This window comes from Protopterus annectens, chromosome 16.part0 (assembly GCF_019279795.1).
Source record: "Protopterus annectens isolate FY-2018-M chromosome 16.part0, PAN1.0, whole genome shotgun sequence".
Lineage (NCBI taxonomy): Eukaryota > Metazoa > Chordata > Ceratodontiformes > Protopteridae > Protopterus > Protopterus annectens.
The window spans coordinates 93,220,961-93,235,854 of record NC_056750.1 but is presented as its reverse complement, the minus strand read 5'-3'; the positions used below and the strand labels follow the sequence as shown (position 1 = coordinate 93,235,854).

The 14,894-nt window shown below is 44.6% G+C and overlaps 1 protein-coding gene across 1 annotated transcript in view; it reads left to right on the top strand.

Annotated features, from left to right (window-relative positions):
* LOC122790519 (lysine-specific demethylase 3B-like) overlaps window positions 1–14,894 on the top strand; it is a 1,629,922-nt gene that overhangs the window by 266,216 nt on the left and 1,348,812 nt on the right. The window lies entirely within an intron of this gene.

Here is a 14,894-nt window from a genome sequence, read left to right as displayed (position 1 = left end):
GCTGATTTTACAGCAGCTACAGCCTATGCTAGGCAAGAATGCTTGGTTAGTAACTCTAGACTTAAAAGAGGCATACCTGCATATCCCAATAAGGGAATCATAGGTTCATAGGTTCATACTAGGCTATCTGCCCTAGGGCATTTATAAGCCTAGCCAGAATGTTTGGCTTTCGCCACCCATTTTAAATTTATTTTGCTATGCCCTTTTTCAAGGTTAGTATACTGTGCCTCTGTCTAACAGTGACACAGAAGTGATACCCGGGGTAAACCTACGGTCTTCCATCCACTCATCAAGATTCCTCTTGAAGAGAGTCAATGAGGGACTCTGCCTAACCTGGACTGGGATTTTATTCCAGAGTGGAGAGAGCCTCTGGGTTATGAATCTGTCCCTCCAGCATGTCCTATTTATTTCAATGCTGAGGTTCAAGTCTCTCGAGCGCGTAGCTCGATGGGATTTGGATTTTCTGAGGTGCAGCATGTCCATTAATTCCGGGTTGGACATGGCTTTATACGTCAGGCACAGACCGCCTCTGAACAGGCGGTATGCCACTGAGTAGAACTGGAGTTTCTTTAACCGGGCAGCATATGGCATCTGTTTGAGCCCTTTTATCCTCTTGGTGAGGTACTTTTGGGGTCTTTCCAGTTGCTGCAGGTGTCTGGTAAGGTACATCCCAAAAGGGGCATTGTACTCAATTATGGGCCTGATGAGGGATGAGTAAAGAGGCACGATGATGTCCCCTGATCTAGATGTGAATCCCTTCATGATTAGGTGGGCTATATAAAATGTTTTTCTAACCACTTTGGCCACGTGGTTGTCAAATGAGAGATTGCTATCAACTTGGGTCCCCAGGTCCCTAATTACTTCTTCTGTACTTAATGGATTACCACCTATGTGGTAATTTGTGGGCACTTTGTTTTTGCCAAAGGGGATGACTATACACTTTTTGGCATTTAGCTTGAGGCCATGCCTCTGGCACCAGTTGTCTGTTTCTATGAGGCCCTTTTGCAGGATGCTTGTGTCGACTGGAGAGTCGATTATGGCGCCCAGTTTGCAGTCATCTGCGAACTTGGTCAGCCACAGTCCTTCCGTGTTGGCCTGTACCTCCGAGAAATATATACCGAACAAGAGAGGTCCCAGGACTGAGCCTTGTGGGACACCACTTGTAACTGGTTTGGAGTCTGACATGGCTATAGCAATTCTAACCATGTGGGTTCTGTCCTTGAGCCAGTTTGCAATCCATCTAGTGACATAGGGGTTTATATTTAAGCTGGTGAGCTTATCTATAATGCCCGAGTGGGGTATTGTATCTAAGGCTTTTGCGAGGTCCAGGTAGGCTGTGTGGACCACCTTCCCCTCGTCAGTGGACTTGGTGACTGTTTCAAAGAAATCAACCAGGTTTAAGAGGCAGGATCTGCCCTTAACAAAGCCGAACTGGGTAGGATCCAGTGTTTGTAGGTCCCCAATATCTTTATTTATGAGGTCCATGATGATCCTTTCCATAGCTTTGCAGACCAAGCTAGTCAGGCTTATGGGGCGATAGTTTCCAGGATCCGTTGAGGCACCACCTTTATGGAGAGGGACCACTGTTGCTGTACGCCACTCTTTGGGCACATATCCTGTAGTAAGGCTGAGATTGAACAGTAGTTTTATGTTTGGGTTTAGCTCTTCTTGGAGTTCATGTAGGACGCAGCCCGGGACACCATCTGGTCCCATTGATGCTGTGTTTTTTGCTTTGGAGAGGGCGGCTCTTAACTGAGCATCTGAGATGTCAGGGGGGCAGCACTCTGCTGGGATAGATATTTGCCCTTTTGGTTGGGGGGGGGGAGTTTGCACTGAACTTGTCAGCTAGGATGTTGGCAATGTCTGTGGGTTTGCTGTATTTTTTGTCATTTTGGACAAATTCTGAGCATATTTGGGAATTACCACCCAGGTTCCTAACATAACTAAAGAAAGCCTTGTGATTATCCTTAGTGTCCTGTGCAATTTTTCTCTCGAAGCTGGCCTTAGACAATTTTATGTGTGCCCGTAGTTTTTTGCTAATACTGATCAGTGATGCCTTCCCTTTTTGGGATTTTGCTCTATCATTTAGTAGCTTCCTCCTTCTATTGTATAGTTTGTTTATGGCTGGGGTCCACCAGACCGGACGTCTGCCTTTGGAGGATTGGGTCTTGGTTTTATTTGGGGATCGCATGATCCATGCATTCCTGAAGGTGTTGATAGAATGCGTTTATAAAGGATTCTGCAGTCTGGGCCGTATTTTCCACAGGCCTGGGGGCTTTGAAGGATTCCACCTCAGTTTTGAGGAGTGTGAAATTTGCTTTAGAGAAGTTTTTCACTGTGGTTTTCTGGGCAGGGGGTGGGGTCGGGATGTGAATATCCAGTGAGATTAGTTTATGGTCTGATCTTACCAGTGAGGGATACACTTCTGGTCTGGAGCATAGAGTCCCCATGTTGGTGATGATCAGGTCCAGTATGTTTCCCCTCTTGTGGGAGTGGTAACAAGTTGTTCCATAGCATTTGAGTTTATAAATTCTAGGAACCTTTGGGCTAGGGTGTTGGAGCTAGAGTAATGCTCCCAGTCTGTTTGGGTAGTTGAAGTCGCCCAATATAATGGTGTTTGGAGAGACCTTCATATTTTCCAGTGTTCTCAGGAAGGCCGAGTGGGGTTCCTGGGTTTGGGAGGGTGGTCTGTAGCAGGCTATAAACTGGAAGGCAGTTTTACCCACTGTTAGTTGTACATGGATAGTCTCTGATGCTTCGTGCTTTGCCACCAACCTGGAGGTGTGGATATCTTTGATGAATATCGATACTCCCCCTCCTTTTGTGGTTCGGCCCAAGTTTTGGGGACGAAAAGCATGGTATGAGGTATAACCTGGTAGTGCTGGGGTGCTCTCGGGAGCCCTGAACCAGGTTTCTGTTACTGCACAGATATCAATGTTCTCCATGCTAAGGAGAGTTTCGAGTGCGTGCATCTTGAGGTTTAGACTTCTGGCGTTGAGTAGCATTACTCTTAGTTTCTTATCCCTTGTGATAACTATGGAGGTGGGTTTGTCTTTTGAGCCTTGCCTAAAAAGGCACTATGGGGGTAGCAAGAGCCTTTGCCAATATTCGAAAGCCCAGGGGTGACAGGTGCAAGCCGTCCCTAGCGAAGCATCGTGGCTTGTTGAGCATATCATCCCAAGCTGACAGGCATTGGATCCCCTTTGAATGACACCAGTACTTAAGCCAATTGTTGAAATTGATCATCTTGTCTTCATATTGTGTGGCATCATTCTTGGTGAGGGTAAGATGCTACTGAAGGTCAGGGTCATACCGGCCTGGGCTATCTGCTCAGCGAGCTCCTTTATGTCTCTTTTCATGTAGTCCAGGGTGGTGCATCTCGGGTCATTCACACCAGCATGGACAATGACTGAGTCATATTTGTACTTGCCTTGGAGTGACCTGAGTGCTTGTGTTATGTGGCAGATCCTAGCGCCCGACAGGCTGCTCACCGTGACCCTCTCCTTGTTCAGCCTGGTGAGCGGGACATCAGCGTGCCTGACGATAGTCACCTATTACAAGTGTATCAGGTGTGTTGTTTAGTCTTAAGGGCTGTGACTGTTTGGCACACTGGCTTTGTGAGATATGTGTTGCACGTGTTTTGTTTTGGGGTAGCGGCTCCTTGGGTGTCTGCTTTGGGGGTCTCTGCTGCTTCGGCAGATCTTTATTTAGAGCCTCCGAGTATGTTTTTGTGTGATTATGTGTTTGGTTTGCTGTCGTGGTAGGTCTATGTGAGACTGGAATTGTAGTGAGTGTGGTTTCCTTCTCCTCCTCACTGGTTATGCCAGTACTGAGTTGAGAGAGCTTAGCCTCCTGTTTGGCTATATGGTTGCATCTCTCACATGTGTTGGAATTTGTTGGGAGGAGGAGAGGGTTGTCTGTGTACATGAGGCAGTTGTAACATTGCCTCAAGATTCCCAGATTCACCAGCTGGACCAGAGAGGAGATTGACAACTGACCTTTGGACATGCTAGAATCATATTGGAAATTCCTTAATAATTGAAAACCAGGGCCAGTGGGGAGTGAGGGTGTAGTGCTTTTAATTTTTAGTGCTGACTTATATAATTGCTTTAGTGAGCAAGTGCCAGGTAACTTAAGTGCAATGTGTTACAGGTAACTTAAATGCAAAAACGACAAACAGTAACTTTCTTTCAAGTGAAACAAGGAAATAAGTACAGTAAGGAATGCAGATATCACTAGTGATCCACAGAAGCTCTGAGAAGCCGCGTATTAGGTGGAATTAGCGTTCCAGGGAAATAACAAGCAAACAAACAACAAGCATATAAACAAAGCTAGATTCAGCAGGCCTGGATCTAGTCTATGCTACAGCAAACAAGGTGTACCAATTTCAGTAAGATACAATTCAAGTATTCAGGCACTATAAACCTTTAACCAGAAATTCCCAGCTCAGAAGGGCAGAGTCCAGCCTCTTCTCCCACAAGAGTGCAGACTACAAACCTTCTTAATGTAAAATAACTGGCCTGAAGCCCAAGTGCTTAAACCAGAACTAATACACTTTAAGAATAACAGACACTGGGCTCTCAATCAGCAGTTCCCAACTTAGAAGGATGAAAGCTACCTGTCCTGCCACCACAGTGCATGCCACAAACCTTCCTAGTGTAAAACAACTGTTCTGAAGCCCAAGTGCTTAATCCAAAAGACTTAGAATGATAGCTACACTTTAATCAAGTTACTACCAAGCAGTAATAAATACAATTGAATACTTTAGAGAATGCCTGGATTAGTGCTCAAGTTACACAAAGCTAGTTCCAGCAGGCCCGAATCCAGTCTATGCCACAGCAAACAAGGCGCACCAACTTCAGTAAGAAGCAGTTCAGATATGCATGCACTATAAGCCTTCAACCAGAAATTCCCAGCTCAGAAGGGCAGAGTCCAGCCTCTTCTCCCACAACAGTGCAGACCACGAACCCTCTTAATGTAAAATAACTGGCCTGAAAGCCCAAGTGCTTAAACCAGAATTAATACGCTTTTAGAACAGACACTGTGCCCTCAATCAGCAGTTCCCAACCTAGTGGGATGTAAGCTACCTGTTCTGCCACTGCAGTGCAGACCACAAACCCTCTCAGTGCAAAACAACTGGTCCGAAGCCCAAGTGTTTAAAACCAAAAGGCTTAGAATGAGTTGCACCAAGCAGTATTAAATACAATTGAGTACTTTTAAGATGATGCAAAAGTAAAAAAAAGTAGGTAGAAACACAAGTACAATAAAAGCAGATGAATTTTTTTTTTTTTTTCTGAACAAGTGCTGAGATCAAAGAAACAGATTTGAGTGCTGAAACTAGAAAACTGGCTAGTTATTAGAAAAAGAAAACTAAGCTAGAAGGCTTCCCTCCAACACAGAAGGGCTTGGGGGCTCAGAAGCCTACAAATAGTCTATACCACTTAACAGGAGAGGCAGGAAACAAGCTTAATTTTTTTTTTGTTTGTTTTTTTTGTTTTTTTTGCAGAAGATACCTCCGCTTCAAAGCAGATTTTTTGCATTACCAATTCTCTGCACTGCCCTTTGGCTTATCTACTTCGCCCAGGGTCTTTACAAAGTGCCTGGCACCAGTAATTGCATTCTGCAGACAAAGAAGCATTCAAATTTATCAGTATCTGGTCGATTGTCTCATTCAAGCAGAGGACAAGGACACTCTTCTTCAACATCTGGCGTTTGTAAAAAGGCTTCTAGTATGCCTAGGGTACACCGTAAACGAAAAGAAATCACAACTGGTACCCTCTCAAATAATTACATTCCTGGGTTCAAGCTTGAGTACAACTGCCCAGATGGCTTACCTAACGCCACACAAACAAAGGCAACTGACAACATACTTCAAATAAATGGCAACAAAAACCCAGTTATCTGCAAGACATATTCTGCAGACTTTGGGATTCATGGCATCTTGCATTCTACTAATTCCATATGCGAGACTGCATATGAGGAAGCTTCAATGGGACGTAAAAAGTTTATGGAGTCAACATTGTCACAGCCTGGAAACAATGATTCCTCTTATTCTCTGCCTACAACAGGAGTTTATTTGGTGGGCAGAGACGTCACCAAAACAAGGGACTGTCATTCACTCTACCCCCTGCCACCCAAACCCCAACTACAGATGCATCAGACTATGCTTGGGGGCCCACCTGTCAAAGAGATGCATTCAGGGCAAATGGAGCCCAAACCAAATGCATCTGCATATCAACCAGAAAGAAATGCTAGCTGTTCAGAATGCTCTGACAGCCTTCAAGGACTTAATTCATCCAGGACAACTACTGATAAAGATGGACACCACAGTTAAGTGGTACATAAACAAGCTGGGGGGTACACATTCCTACCCCCTTTGCAGACTAGCCATGGCTTTGTGGAACACAGCCTTGACTTACCAAGTACATCTTCAAGCTCAATTCCTGCCAGAAAATCAAAATACTCTGGCAGACGACCTAAGCAGAAATCTTATGGACCCGCACGAATGGAAACTGGATCCACAAATCTTCAGTATTTTAACACAGAAATGGGGGAGCCCAGACATAGATCTATTTGCCGCTCCTCAAAATTATCAGTTGGACAAATTCTGCACAAGAACTCATCACAAAAAAGCATGGAAAGTGGATGCTCTATCCTTCAGCTGGAAAAACCTATCAGTTTATGCCTTTCCCCCTCTGCCTCTATTCTCCATGGTCTTACTAAAAGTCAGACAGGAAAAAACAAAAATGATCCTAATTGCTCCGGACTGGCCTCGCCAGCACTGGTGCCCGCTTCTAAGGAATATGTCTCACCTTCTTCCTTGGTACTTGCCTCAAATACCTCTACTGTCTCAGCAGAACTATCAAATTCTGCACACTCAGCTCCAGACTCTGAATCTTGCAGCATGACTAATCAACTAATTATTCAAACACCACCTCTCAGTAAATCTGTGATGGATGTAATTTTGGAAGCCAGAAGGCCTAGTACTAGAAAACCTAATGCTGATAAATGGAAGAAATTCTGTGCTTGAAACCAAGCATAAGGAATAGACGCAGCAAAGCCCAATATTCCTCAGATTTTACAAAATTTGACTGAGATGCTTGACAAGGGCCTATCTTTTTCTTCAATAAAAATCCATGTCTTTACCATCCCAGCTCATTACAACACACCTCTTTTCTCATCCTCTGCTTAAACAGTATCTTAGAGGGGCCAAAAATTTAAGGCCACCCAGAAGAGCACTAACTCCTGCATGGGACCTCAATTTTGTGCTGGAAAACTCACCCTGCCTCCTTTTTGAACCAGCAGCTACTGTAGATATAAAATTTCTATCTTGGAAAACAGCTTTTCTTTTGGCAGTCACTTCAGCAAGAAGGGTTTCAGAACTACAGGCTCTCATGGCAGTGGAGCCTTTTATTATGTTTTACCCGGACAGGGTGTCCCTCAGGACCAATCCTTCTTTTATGCCTAAGGTGGTATCCAGTGTGGCTCTTAACCAGACCATTCACCTGCCAACATTTTACCCAAATCCGCAGAACAAGGGGGAGCGGATTTTGCATTCATTGGATGTACACAGACAACTAAGATTCTACCTAAATAGGACCAAATCTCTAAGGAAGTCTGAGGAACTACTGGTAGCATTTGCTGCAGGGTCAGAGGGGAAAGCTTATATCAAAGCAGACTATTTCTAAATGGATAAGCCACTGTGTTCATTTTTGCTATTTGCACCATTGTAAACCTGTGCCCAAGGGGATCAGATCACATTCCACCAGGGCTGCCTCTACTTCAGCAACTTTTCTCAGAGGGGTCCCAACCAAAGACATTCTACTTGGAGCTCTGTTCATGCCTTCACAAAGCATTATCATTTACCTCTCATCTCCAAATCTGGGGCGGGCTTTGCCACTGCAGTCCTGCAGGGCCTTATAGCTGCTCCTAATGCTGTTTAGTTCCATCCTTCCATGCATAGCTTTGGGATTCTACCCATATGTAATGACTATAACAGTGAAACACCAAGAACATAGTACAGTTGTGTACACTTACCATAAATGTAGATGTTCGAGTGTATTCACTGTTGCAGTCCGGGTTACCCACCCACCATCCCCCTTTCTATACCTTTTCTTTCCTTCACTATACTCAATAGCCTTTGTGGTGTATTTGCTTTTAGTTGCAGGTAAAAGTTTATTTTTCTAAAAGTGCATTTCTGTATTTACTGTTTGTTTATATATTTTTGCTCCCTATTTGGGGGGGCACCTGACATCTGGGGCAAGAAAAACTGAATAAAATGGCCTCTGCTGCATGTTTTTATACCCCTGACTGACATGACGTCATGGAAGAGATGTCCCTACCTTGAATGGCTCCAGAGCCGCTGTTTAGGCACCGGCTTCTGAGGGTGTTTTCAGGCCTACCGATTTTCATATTAAACAGACGACTTTGTTTCAAGCCAAAAATACTGAGTTTCTCAGGCCTAAGGATCGCATTACGCCTAGGAAACAAACAACCAAAGTGCATTCTCAGACCCACAGGCTTCAAAAACAAATGATTAGAATGGCTGAAGACCTTATTACCTTAATTGGGGGAAGCCAGCCTTCCCCATCAAAGAAACCTAGAACTGATTTTCCTTCTGATTTTTTTGATCAGGAATCTGATATCTATGTTCCTTTTGACTACCAGGACATAACCTTATCTACCTGTGAGGATTCTGATGCAAAGGATTCCATTCCCTCTGCTTCCCCTCCAGAAGATTTTTCTTTTGGTGAAACCCTGCATACCCTTAGGGAGCATTTCTGCTGGGAAAGCCAGGACTACTCGGTCCAAAAAGAGACTTGGGGAATTTTTAAACCTGTTTCAGCACAGGCCTCTAGCTATCCCTCCTGTTCTGGAGATTGTAGATGATGTTTTCTTGGAATCCAGCCTTACTTGGATACTTTGCCTCCAGCTCCCAGGAAATGTGATGGGTACTATAGAGTACCTGACACTCTCAAATTCCTTTTCAGGAATCCTACTGCGGATCCAGAAACCATTTCCCAAGGACCAAAAGGCATTAAGGCTACTACTGCCAAGAATCCTACCCCTTCTGACAGGGATTCTAGGGCTTTGGACAGATGGGGTAAGAATGTATACACCTCTGCTACTTCTGGCCATTAGGGCTGTAAATTGCCAGTTTCATATGTTAAGTATCAGGTATTACATGGTGGTGCTGTGGTAGCATTGTTGCCTCACAGTAAGACACTGTCCAGTTAGATTCTCAGCTAGAGCATCTTGTGCGTGGAGACATGCGTGGATGGGCGTACCTTCGTTGAAGGGTGTGCGTCAGGGCTGGTAATTCGGCACGTAAAAATCAACTACCAATCATTAGCGGACCGGAGTTCCGCTGTGGTGACCCCTAACCGGGAAAAGCCGAAAGGCACAAACATATGTTAAGTATCAGCAGCATATTATGGGGCTAATTAATCAGAAAATGATGTTGATTCCTGACTGTGCAGAACACAAAGATTTACAAGAGTTAATGCATTCTGCTGACCAAGTTGGTAAACCTACTTTGCAGTGTGGTTTTAATACTTTAGAAGCATCTTGTAGGGCTGCTGTCACTGGGTCTGTTATTAGAAGGCATGCTTGGCTTACGGAGCAAAACTTGCCAGATCCATGTCAAAGCAAAATGACTGGATGCACCCTTAAACCAAGGGTGCCTATTTGGCAGTAAAGCAGGAGAAGTTCTCAAAAGGATGGAGGAAAAAGCTAAATGTATGCAAACTGTTAAATATTTCTTACAAGTAGACACTTAGCTTCAGTAGGCATTGGCCTTCAAAGAACTGGTGCTTTCCAGTCCCATCCAGGCCTTCTCAGTCCAAACCCAGGGGCAGCAGACCCGCAAGACTTCAGTCTCAGGTTATGCATGTCCTTTCCAGTCCCATCCAGACCTTCTCAGTCCAAACCCAGGGGCAGCAGACCCTACGACTTCAGTCTCAGGTTATGCACAGATCTAAGCAGTGGGGTGCTCCCATGTCCAAAACAGGGAGTAGTAAGCCACCCCCTATGGTAAACTTGCACAATGACTTATCCTTAACTCTCCCAAGCCTTGCTCTCAAGTACTTGAACCTTTAGAAGGAAAACTCTTCCTGCATGCAAAAACTGGGAATACATTACCCAAGACAAATGGGTTTTAAACATTGTTTCCCTAGGATACAGATTCCACATCCACTCACTCCCATCCCCAAGTGGATGGCCAGACCTCCCCCCAAACCAGTGGTTGTAGGCCCAAAATAAAGTACTTTCTCTCCTCTGCATCAAGGCTGTTCAACCTGTCCCAGCAGAACAAAGGGGGACAAGGCTTTTATTCAAGACTGTTTCCTGGTTCCTAGATAAGAAAACTTATGGCGTCCTATCCTGGATTTATCTATTTTCAACACCTTTCTGGTGATTCCAAAATTCAAAATGATAACTCTCCAACAGCTGCTTCCTATGCTAGCCAGGGATGCCAGGCTGGCAACCTTAGACTTAAAAGAAGCTTACCTGCACATCCCCATAAGGGAATCTTGCAGGAAATGCCTTTGCTTCAGGGCAGGCTCTATGCATTATCAGTTCTCTGCACGTTCCTTTGGCTTTTCTACTGCGCCCAGGGTATTCACAAAGTGCCTAGCTTCAGCCATTGCTTTTTGCAGGCAGAGAAGTATTCAGATTTACCCATACTTGGACGATTGCCTGATTCAGGTGGAAAGTCAGGAGTTGCTACTACAGCACCTGGCATTTGTAAAGAGACTAACTTCACGCCATCATCAAAAAGAAATCACACCTAGTACCCTGCCAGCAGATTGTATTCCTGGGAGCAAGCTTGAACACAACTTCCCAGATGGCATTCCTTACTCCAGAGAACGAAATTTATTTGATAACTTACTTCAACCTACTGTTCACCAAAGCCCAGCTATCTGCAAGGAAAATACTGCAAGCTCTGGGATTCATGGCCTCTTGCATTCTGTTAATTCCATACGCATAAAGTCTATGGTGTCAACATTCTCAGGACCTGGAAACAATTCCTATCATTTCGTGTCTAAGGGCAGAGTTCCTTTGGTGGGCAGAGGCCTGCAACCACAACAAGGGACTTTTTCACTCTACCCCCTGACACCAAAACCCTAACAGATGCATCAGACTTTGCATGGGGGGGCTCACATGGCAGGGCAGTGCATTCAGGGCAAATGGAACCCAAAGCAGATGCACCTGCATATCAATCAAAAAGAAATGTTAGCTGTACAGAATGCTCTGACAGCTTTCAAAGGCCTTATTCTTCCAGGACAATTATTGGTAAAGACAGACAACACCACAGTTATGTGGTACATAAGCAAGCGGGGGGGGGGGGGCACATTTCTACCCATTCTGCAGACAAGCCATGGCTGTGTGGAACACAGCCTTGAGCAACCAAGTGCACCGACAAGCTCAATTCCTGCCAGGCAAACTAAATTCACTGGCAGACTACTTAAGCAGAAATCTCATGGACCCACACGAATGGAAACTGGAACCCAAAATATTCAAACTTTTGGGGAACAGATGGGGGGATACCAGAGGTGGACCTGTTTGCTTTCCTTCAGAACTATCAATTGCACAAGTACTGCACCAGAATTCCCCACAGCCAAGCTTGAAAGGTGGATGCCCTGTCCTTTTCCTGGGAAACCATCTCATAGTCTATGCTTTTCTCCCTCTGCCTCTCCTCTCGAAGGTTCTACTAAAGATCAAACAGGACAAGCCAAGGACAATCCTAATTACACCAGACTGGCTAAGCCAGCACTGGTATCTTCTTTTGCGCAGTCTGATATTGCTACAACCATGGCACCTGCCTCAGACAACTTCCCTGCTGTCCCAGCAGGGGGGCCAAATTCAGCGCACTCAGCTTCAGACCTTGAACCTCACAGCCTGGCTAATCCCCTGAACTCATCTCTGGCAACCCTCAGTAAGCAGATGCTGGATATCATTCATGAGGCAAGGAGGCCTAGTACTAGAAAATTCTATTCAGAAAAGTGGAAAAGATACTGTTCCTGGAGCCAGTCATACTAGATTACTTAACAGGAATGCTCCACATGGGCTTATCCTTCTTTCCAATTAAGATTCATGACATTGCCATCTCAACTCATAATACTGAGCCACCCCTCTTCTCTCATCCTCTGGTAAAACAGTTCCTTAGAGGGGCCAACAATTTAAGAGCTCCCACTCCAGCCTGGGACCCTAACTTTGTATTGGAAAAACTTACACACCCCACCCCCCCCTTTGAACCGGCTGCTACAGTAGAGTTGAAATTCCTCTCATGAAAACAGCTTTACTTCTAGCTTTCACTTCAGCAAGAAGAGTGTCTGAACTGCAGGCCCTTGTGGCAGTGGAACTCTTCATTATCTTCCATGCGTACAGGGTTTCCCTCAGGACTAACCCATATTGTATACCCTATGTGGTGTCTAGTGCAGCTTTAAACCAGTCCATTCATTTGCCTACTTTTTTTCCCTAATCCTCAGAATAAAGGTGAAAGGATACTGCATTCTCTAGATGTGCCCAGACAGCTTAGATTCTGTTTGGACAGGACTAAACCTCTCAGAAAATCTGACCAGTTCCTAGTCAGCTTTGCTACAGGGACAGAGGGGAAGGCCATTTCAAAGCAAACCATATCTAAATAGATAGCACACTGCATCCTTCTCTGCTACAAGCACCATGGAAAACCTACCCCACAGGGGATAAGAACACATTCCACTAGGCTACTTCTACCTGTACTGCATTTCTCAGAGGAGTCCCTACCAGGGACATCCTGGAAGCTGCAACCTGGAGCTCGGTACACACTTTCACCAAGCATTACCACTTGCCTGTCTTTTCTAAATCCAGAGCTGGATTTGGCACAGCTTTTTTACGGGGCCTGATTGCCAGGCCTAATGCTTCTTAACCTACCTCCACCCTTCCTTAGCTTTGGGAATCAACCCAAATGTGATGACTGCAACAGTGAAACACGAAGAACATAGTACAGTTGCGTACACTTACCATAAATGTAGATGTTCGAGTGTATTTACAGTTGCAGTCCTGGTTACCCTCCCTCCAGCCCCGATTGTCTTTGCTTTCAACTATCCTTTTTGGTTCTGCATATCTTCTACTGTGTGTATTTGCTTTTTTACTGGGGGTGTTCCTCACCATATAATTGCTTCATATTTTGGGAGCACCTGACATCTGGGGCAAGAAAAACTGATGTAATGGCGTTGGCTGCATGTTTTATGCCCCTGACGACCTGATGTCATGGAAGAAGCGACGGCATCAGACGCAGAAATCTCAAGACACTGATGTTCAGGCAGTCTGAGGGCTACCCGCAGGCAGATAACCCAAATGTGATGACTGCAACAGTGAATACACTCTAACATCTACACTTTTGGTAAGTGTACACAACTGTACTTTCTCCATTTTTTTGGTAATGGTCAAGGGTAATTACCGCAAACTTCCTCAGAGTGGATTTACTCACACAAGAAAAAGGTTGTTTGATGCACTCTGACCTCAATTGTCTTCAGTTGACTGAATGTTAGGGTCTTAATACCTTTTAGGCACTTGTTTTCTGAGGATGTATAGCAAGTACTAATGGAAGCAAGAAAGCCTGCTACTAGAAAATCGTCTATTAGCAAATGGAAGAAGTTTCCTAGTTGGTGCCAACCAGCACCTTTTCAGGGCTAGTATGGTTTTACAGCATTTGTGCGAGTTACAATCCTGTAGCCTTATTCCTCTTTCAGGGTTAATTTATCGGCCATTTCAGTATGCCTGCCCATGGATCCTCCTCTTTCGAGGCAGTCGCATATCAAAATGCTCTTGAAAGAGGTTTTGCATAAGAGGCCTCCAAGTGAACTGGTGGCCCCTCCTTGGGATCTTAATTTTGTGTTAGAGAAGCTAACACTTGTTCCATTTGAATGAGAGCTGATCTGATCAAGTTCTTGACATAGAAAACTGTTTAACTAGTCTCTCTGACCTCTGCAATAAGGGAATGATGAATCAACCCTTTCTCTTTTTCCACAAGAACAGGGTTTCTTTGAGAAATAATCCTTCTTTTATGCCTGAAGTGGTATTGAAGTTTACTTTAAGCCAAGGTATTCATCTCCCTGTTTTCTTTCCTGAACCTGAAAATGATGGAGAAAGGGTTTTTCATTGGATGTCCATAGACAACGTCTGTACTGTTTTGACAGAAATAAATATTTCAGCTCTTCGATCAATTGTTAATTTATTTTGAAGGTAAGAAGGAACAACCTGTGTCTAAACAGACCGTTTCCAAATGGTTGTCTAAGGTTATTTCCTTTTGTTGTACTCACTATGATAGATCTTTTCCATGCAGGGTCAAGGCCCACGCTACTAGGACCTTGGCTTCTGTGGCTTTTTGGAAAGGGTTGGATTGTGAAATATTCAAGAAGCTGCTGCTTGGTTCTTTGTACATACATTTACAAAATACTGTAAGCTTGATTCCTTCTCTAGGTGTAGATAATGCTTTGCTAAGACCATTCTGTAGGGGCTCCTGGACCCTTCTCATGCCACCTCCCAAATATAGTTAGCTGTGGTAATCTAACCATATAACTAGGGTTACTGCAGCAGCAGTGATCAATGTGGAGGTCACAGTACAGTTTAAGTTGGACTTGCCTTAACAGTAGATGTTAGAATGATCACTGGTGCTGTAGCCACTCCCTCCCTTTTTTATGGCAGGGGGTGAGCATTTTTTTTTTTTTTTCCTAACGTTGTTCTTTCAGGTCTCAGCCTTCTCCTTTGTACTGGCAAGAAAGCTTTGAAAGGCTGCACGCCCAAACGTTTCTTAGCTCGGCTGGAGCTGCTTGACAGTTTGAGCGCATGGAAGGTGCCCTGAAGCTTTGGAAGCTGGCCGTTTATGTCCTAACCAGAATATAACCCAGTTT